General features: G+C 41.6%; 1 pseudogene; it reads right to left on the reverse strand.

Moving 5' to 3' along the window:
* Positions 1 to 7,032: 7,032 nt before the first annotated feature.
* LOC113837867 lies at positions 7,033 to 7,724 on the reverse strand (annotated as a pseudogene).
* Between the last annotated feature and the right edge of the window lie 613 nt (positions 7,725 to 8,337).

Here is an 8,337-nt window from a genome sequence, read left to right on the forward strand (position 1 = left end):
CCTTTAAGGTTGTAGGTGCTGCTCACTACCAGTTGCTGTGTGGACAGCATTTGTCATCCTGCTTATATATTCCAGAACCTGATGAATCTTTATTGTTTTTAAATGATTGTTATTGCTGTGGGAAGTTGTTATTTTAAAATATGATATTAATGGTGCTCTCACTTTCTATATAGGTTATTCACGTCCCTTGGTCTACTGTCTTATGGGAAAGCTCCCACGAACTTCAATGCTCCAGACACCAGGTGATGATGTGTGTGTCAGGAAATCCACAAAGCCCAACATGGCTGTGCCTTGAAGGACAGGGCACGCTGCCACAGGCAAAGTGTGAAGCCCTTATCATCAGATACAGAATTATTGTTAGTTCCATTTAGGGCTGGGTGTGGCTCTGTGAGCAGAACAGGATCTCAGCAATTCTAAGGACCCTGCTTCAAACTCAGGACCAAAGGGAGAAAGAGACACCCACACAGAGCGAAAGTGAAATCTCTATTCAGCTATTCAGAAGCACCCCCAGTACAAGGGTGTACCCTACAGACAGCACAGGATGTTACCCACATTTCCAAAACGATGGGAAAAAGACATTAATGAAGCATGGACTTTTTCAATTGTTCATAACAGTGATTATCATTTATTCAATGCGCAGTTAAATATCTTCTCCACACAGTTAAAGACTATTGCCTGGTGCTAAAGGTGCAGTGGTGAGTGAGAGTGAGTCAGATTTCAGTGGCCCCCTCCTGCAATCTCACAAACCTTTGGAAAATATCATCGCTGGTCAGAGCTGTGCAGGTGCCTGGGTAGAGAGGTTGTTGGCCCGGACTAAAGGAGAGAAGAATGTACCTGTGTGACTGGACTTAAGAAGAGCCTTATTGTGTATTTTATGTGTGTGCACATACCATTATTGCACAGACAGGCCTGATAGGAGTACTCAGCTTCTGTGGGGAGGGGCAATGTGTTTTATTTTGTTTTTGTTTTTCTGTGAAATAAAGAACCTGGATCAATGAATGATCTGTTAGGTGCTTTCCATATTTAAAGCTACCTCTTGAAATATATGTGTTCCTTAAAAGTCAAATTTGCTTTACATATATATGTCCATGTACACATACATACATGCACTTTCTGTTATGAAATAGTTTTTTCGAAAAAAATTGACCATTATTTAATCATATGTCTGAGCATTTACTTATATACACATGGGAAGAGAGAGGACAGTTAAGCATGTACATATAAAATAAAAATATTTTCTCTTTTCACTTAAAATGACTTCACATGAACAAACACAAATTTAATTCTTTCTGGGAGTCATGTTGACTAAAGAAAGGCATTTTGATTAGTTTTTAGGTATGATATATTCCCAGAGGACTCTGGCTCCTGGGTTTATTTTAAACCTGACAATCTGTGACATGTTCGGATGACAGTGTTACCCTTGCTGTGGAACCATAGTCTATGTCAGCAGATGGCTGAGTCTGTTTGTGCATGCTGCTCTCTGGCTGCCCTTGGCCACCACTAAGTCTGAGTATCAAGTGAAATCCTGGAGATTTGGATGAATGACAAGATGCCTGGTCCACTTTCTGAGAGAATGGCTCTCACCTTTATTGTGGAGCAATCTTATATACAAGCTTACATAAACCCCAGGTGAAAGGGTTCAAAACCGGATATTGATGTTAGTAGGGTGAGGTCAGATAAAGAGGGGTTACCCATGGTTATGTTGTAAAACAACTCAGAGACCCTGTGATGTCTGGGTCCCAACATCTCCCCCTTCTTTATATATAACAAAACAGTTATCAAGTAAGAACTATAAGATTTTAACCATTCTATCTTAGTGTGTTAATATAACTATCTATCTTCAACTACATCAAAACATAGAAGGATAATATATAAAGTCTCGAACTGAGAGAAACATCTTGCTTCCTAGACAGTCACCCAAATTTTCTTGGTAATGTTGTGGCATCCATTTTTAGCCACAGGACACAATGTGTCTGACAGACTTCTCAGCAAAGCAGGAAATTCTAAACTCTCCACCTGCATTGGCAGTTTGTCTGTCACCTTTTTTCTGTGTTCTGTAGAATGTCTGGCAGACACTTCCATGAAGCAGGAACCTTTCATGACTGTCCATCTGATTTAAGCAGTCAAATTTCTGTGGGTCCTGCATGTCCAGTTTATAAAGCAACAGTCAAACCGCTCAGGCAAGAGCAGCTTCTTGCCCAAATAGCAAGTCTTGCCATGTCAACAGGAAACTTTATTTCTTCCATGCTCATCTTCTGCTCAGATGTAATTGGTGTGCCAGGAGCAGTTGTGTCTCACTGCCAAGAAAAACCCTAAACCATTTAAATGCCAGATATTCCATTGGTTTTTGAATGGTTTGAAGAATATCTATATATCTAGAAAACCTAACTAATATAAACAAATGAAGATCCATTCCAATACAAAGTATCAACAAATGAGGATCCATTCCTATACAAAGTATCATTTCTATATAATATTCCTCCTTTTTCCTTTTAAAAATGATTGCCTGTGACCACTACCATTTCTAACTGAACAAATTTTAAAGAAAACAAGTATTCGGATTACCTGGGCCACTGCTTCAGGGGGTCCTGCCCCATGAAACCATACCAGTCTGGAAGAATTCCACAGCTCTTCACCCTCCATGGAAAAAAAAGCAGAAATTTCCCTCCCAAGTAACCTGTACTTTAACAACTGTTGCTCCTTCCCCAGCAATTACACAATTTAAAGACAACACAATGGCATTCTTTTGTTAACAGTCACACATTTAGGATCACACTTCATTCACACATGTGTGGCCATTCTATACATACAGAAGGTATATACATCTTTTGAACAAAACTCACATAGGAGAAGAGGTGTCAGGGGATGGCCATCCTTACCATAGCTTGGTATCTTTGGAGGACCTTCAGGACTGTTGCATCTTTGTCGATTCCTGTATGGACTTTTGTAGGGCCTGGTTCTCTTCTTCATCTGTTTGGACATATACTCCTTTCTCATCTGATGTGACCAATGATGTGGATGGCTTGTGTTGAGGGCTCGGGGAGGGGGGCTGGAAGTCTGGGTCTATGGAATTCACATTACCAGTACTCTTTTTTGGAGCTGGGTTGTTAGTGCCACTGGGTACAGGGGATGAAGACATTGGGTTCTGCATAGGGACATAGTTCTCCTCACAGTCTCCAGAATCAGTAATGGAGATGGAACAGCAGTACTGGGAGGAGCTGCGATTGAAAGGGTTGTTGACCGTGGACCAAGGCTTGGTGACAAATGACTTGAAAGGGAGCTCATTGATGACAGTGTGGTTACTCAGGTCAATGGGTACTGACTTTGCTTTTTGGCCAGACTTGAGGGGGAGATTGAACGGGGGTGGTTGGATCTCACTTCCTCGGCTGACAAAGTGATAGGGCATTTTGCTCATGGGGATGTCAGAACCTGGGTTTATGGGCAAATAATTGAAATCAGAGCAGGTACTGTCTGATCGACCCAAGATAGTCTTTTCTAGAGATTTAACAGACCAGAAGGCAGTTTCTTCACCTCGTGTTGGATACTTGTAGTCACTGACTGGAGGTCTCTTTTGAGGGCTGCTCCCCCAAGGTGTCTTAGGATGCTGTGGTGGGGGAGATATGGCTGAGTCCACTAGGAGGTTTCCAAATTCTTTACACCGGGTGTTGCTTGGTGCCTTGAAGATGTACACATAATCACTATCTGCCTCAGACCCTGCTCGGAGCAGGGGCTGACTGGAGCTGCTGAATTCAGCTGGACAAGAGCAGAGATTATGACTGACTAAAGAAAGGTTTCTCAGGGTGTCAATGCTCTCTTTAGTTTGACTGAAGCCGCAGATCTGACAGATGCTCTGGACCCACCTATTCCTGTCAACAACTGTGTCAGCCACCAGGTAAAAGGTGTGTTCATTGATAATGATATCAAACATAAACCTCTTTTGGAGCTCTTGTTTGTTGAACGTCAAGGCTACATCCAACTGCGTACAGAAGTTTAGGTTGATGATCCCCTGGGTTTCTTGCAGTGTTCATTCTTATAGTATTCTAGAACATCTGGGTCACCACACATCTTACCGCTCCACAGGATGAACCAGAATTTCTTCCAAGCATAGTGCCCCAACTTTTTCTCAGGAGGTGATTTCTCCAGCCAGCCTGTGCACACAACATCAGTTTCTTCTGACTGTAGCCCACAGTGGGCTCCAGTGGACAAGGGCTCGGGCTGCTGGGTGAGCTGGCTGCTGGTGGGTAGCTCTTGGAGGAGGGATTCCTCAGAGGCAGATATCCCGGATTTCTTTAATAAATTTCTTGGCATTATCGCTTAATCCAATGTTAAAATGAAATCTCACCAGTACCTTGTCTCTTTAAACTTTCTCTGTGTGATTGACTGTGATCTCTATTCTAACCCAACTCTCTTAGGAGTTGAGGTACCTATTTTCTAGTACCTTTTGCAATCCACCCTCACAACTCCTTACTTGCTTGCCAGCATACTGAGGGTGATCTCTCAGGGTCCCCTTTCATTCCTGTTCTCAGTGGGACCTCAATTTGTGGCTGCTCTTGGCCACCACTAAGTCCTAGTATCAGGCAAAAGCCTTGAGATTTGGATGAACCACAAGATGCCTTGTACTGGTTCTGAGAGAATATTCCTCACTTTTATTTGAAGCAGCCTTGTATACAAACTTCCAAATTCCCAGGCCAAAGGGTTCACATCATGATCCTAGTGGGGAAAGGTTAGGAAAACAGGAGGTACCTGTGGTTATACTGGAAAACAACTCTTAGAGACCCTGTGGGGCCTGGTTCCCAACACCGAATGACTCATTAGATGGCCGAAGCATATTAGCAGGAACCAGGAGCACACAACACTCAGGAAACCAAATTGGGTCCCCTCCATCCTTTTGTGAAAACACAAACATAACCTAGGGCCCACACCAAAACTGGATCTTGCCCTTTCCAAAAGCCTGAGGGAAGGTCTCTCCAATTGACCAAATGTCTTTTCTGTGCAGTGGACCGCCAAAGACAGTCTGCTGCGGCGTTTCCAGAATCATCCACAATTAAAATTTTAAGATAGAAAATAAGTGATAGACTTAGGGAAGACAAGGTCTCCCTCAAGGTCCCCCTTCTTTACTTTAACTAAATGGGCTTTTAAAGTGTGGTGGGCATGTTCCACAATAGCCTGTCCTTGGGGGTTGTAAGGAATACCAGTTTTGGGGGAAATTTCAAAATCTTGACAAAATTGACTGAAACATCTGGTGACATAAGCAGGGCCATTATCAGTCTTAATTTGTTTTGGGACCCCAATGTAAGCAAAAGCCTGTAGACAGTGGCTTTTAACATCTTTTACCTTTTCACCAGAATGGGCAGAGGCAAATATTAGTCTAGAAAAAGTATCTACAGAAACATAAACAAATTGCAATTTACCAAAAGATGGCACATCCATCTGCCACAGGTGATTGGGCAACAGTCCTCGGGAATTAACTGCCAAGTGAGGCACTGGAAGAAATTCCACACAAACAGGTCAAGTTTTAACTATTAAAAAAAATTGTTCCTTCGTTATACCAGTATGAAATCGTAAGCACCCTGTGCTGAGATGAAAGCACTTATGTAAGGATTGTGCTCCACTGAGCTCTTTGTGAAACTGCAATGATTTGAGTATACCTGTTGGCCATGTGATTTCTTTCACTGATAGGTCCTGGCAAATGGGTATGGGCCCTAAGATGTCCCACAAATACAGGTTCACTCTGTTGCTATAGCAGCCCCTGTATCTGTAACAAACTCTCTTGTACTCTGGAGATATTGGCAAAATAGGCAGGCATCTCCAAGGGTTGGACAATTTGAGCTAGATATTGATTATCAGTATAGATCATAATGATTCCCTGAGGAAGAGTTGTAGAGCCAAGGCCAAGGTAAAAATTTTGGCCATTTGTGAAGAAGCTGCAGCAAATATGGCTATCTTAATGATAAGATAAGATACAACTGTAGCTGTCCTTTTTGAAGAACCCTCTGTGAAAACCATTCACCCCTTGGAAATAGGCTGAGACCATATCTTTGGAAAAATCAAAGGATGTATCTTAAAAAAGGAAACCAGATTATTGGATGGGTAATAATTATCAAAATCTCTCTGGTAGCAGAGAGAAAAATGCTCAAATCATAGCTATCATTTTGTACAACTCTATTTGTTGATGGGATAAGGGTGTAACAACCTGATCTGGCTCCTTACCAAAAGTCTGCAAAGCAATCTTTTGCTCTTTAAATAGGTGTGCAATTATAGCTTGGGGATAGGATACCACTGATTTCCATGGGGAGGCCTTAGAATGAAGCCAAAGAATAGGACTCTCTTGCCAAAAAACTCCTGTAGGAGAATGAGCAGAACAAAACACTAATAATTTTAAAGGCTGAACATAATCTATATAATCCAAATTTGCCCCTTCTAAGGCCTTTTCAATCAAATGAATGTACTTCCCTCCTCAAGTAGTGAGACTCGAGGAGAGTTGGGATCTGAATCACCTTGTAATATTTTAAAGAGAAAGCCTTTTTGAACAGTCTAACTACACTTATGAAGGATGATAAACTCTAGGACATGCTAAATGTGAATCAAGGGAAGCCCATAAATCTGTGATTCCAAAGTCTTAGGTCTCAATGCAGCTGTAATTACTAATTAATTCACTCAGTGACTAGATGAAACAGAGCAGAGATGGATCAAAAGCTTCACTATTTTGGGTCACACAATGCTCACAGCTAGTAAGAGAATTAGTGAGGAATCAACTGCATGCACCAAAACCCGGGAAGACAGTCTCAGGTCTTTAGTCTCTTCCACAGGCATTCCTAGTTGAAGTCCAAAAGCCAGGGAATACTGGCACTTAGAGAAAAGAGGTTTCCACTGTCATTTTAAAATAAGCATTTAAGATAAAAGCTGAAAGTTTGCACGAACAGAAAAAAATAGAATTAGGTAATTCTAAAACAAATGCTAATAATTTAGTGTAATGTACAAAAATTACCACTTTTACTTGAGTATGCCCTAAGAAAAAATTACAAATTGTATTTACATAATTATACACTTTGTCTTTGACTTCTTTTTCTTCTTTTTACCATCTTTGCTCATCTTTTCTTTATGTTTTCGAATTTGTTGGACTAATGTATAGAAGGCAGCATCAACACCCAGATTACATTACAGTGCATTTTTTAATCTTCACCCTGCCAGGAGTCTTTTCTTCTTTGCTGATATTTTTCAATCTGTACTGTCTGATCTCTCTCACCAATGCATAAAAAGCATCCTCCACTCTCTGTCTTGTCTTTGCTGAGGTTTCAATAAATGGAATCCCATAACTTCCTGCTAAGTCCTGAGCCTGTTTTGTGTCTACTGCTCTAGAAGGCAAATCACATTTATTCCCTACTAGGACCATAGGCACATCTTCAGAGTCTTTTACTCTCTTTAATTTGTTCTCTATAATGGTGAATATCTTCAAATGATTTAGTATTATTTATGGCAAATACACAAAGAAAGCCATCCCCAGTTCTCATGTACTGGTCCCTCATTACACTGTACTCCTCTTGACCTGCTGTGTCGAGAATGTCCAAGTGACAGGTTTCTCCATCAATTATTACTTGTTTCCTGTAGGAGTCCTCTATTGTAGGATCGTATACATCCACAAAGTGATTCTGAAGTAGCTGTATCGTCAAGGCACTCTTGCCTACGCCATCAGCTCCAACTACCACAAGTTTATACTCAGTCATTTTCAGCAGGCCTCTACCGGCCGCGTGCCACACCTCAGGTTTCTTGCTGGCTCTCTCCAGGTACGAAATGGCAAGGGAGCCAGACTCTGGGCAAGCCGCTGCCTTCCTCCTCCCCCTCCACTGCCGCCTCAGCTGCAGAATCGCAACAGTAGTAATTTTTAAACTACGTCTGATCCAATTAATATCACCCAGAAACCTCTGAAAACCATTTAAAGTTTGAAGGGTGTCCAGCCGAAGACTAACCTTTTGAGGATTTGCCACAAGCATGTCTTAGGTTTGGCTCCCTCACTGACCTTATTTCCCTGCATAGCAGAAGCAACAACTTGTCCCATAATGTGGTGTCTATCTATATCTCTACAAATGTGAATGTAATCATTGAGGCTTTTGGCCTTGTGAGGTGATAAAGCCTCTTTACAATACTTGTTGGCATTTTTTAAAGCTAGTTTTCTAAATATAGACATGACATTATCGGTATCCCCAAATATGCAGCCTGAAAGCAGGTGCTGAGATCTGTGCATATACAGCTGGATCGTAAAGAATTTGCTGACCTAGGTCTGCATAGGCTCCCATACCAGTAAGCATTTCTGAGTTCTTTTCAGGGAAACTGGCAGCT

Source organism: Cricetulus griseus, unplaced genomic scaffold, assembly GCF_003668045.3.
Source record: "Cricetulus griseus strain 17A/GY unplaced genomic scaffold, alternate assembly CriGri-PICRH-1.0 unplaced_scaffold_1, whole genome shotgun sequence".
NCBI classification, from domain to species: Eukaryota; Metazoa; Chordata; class Mammalia; order Rodentia; family Cricetidae; genus Cricetulus; species Cricetulus griseus.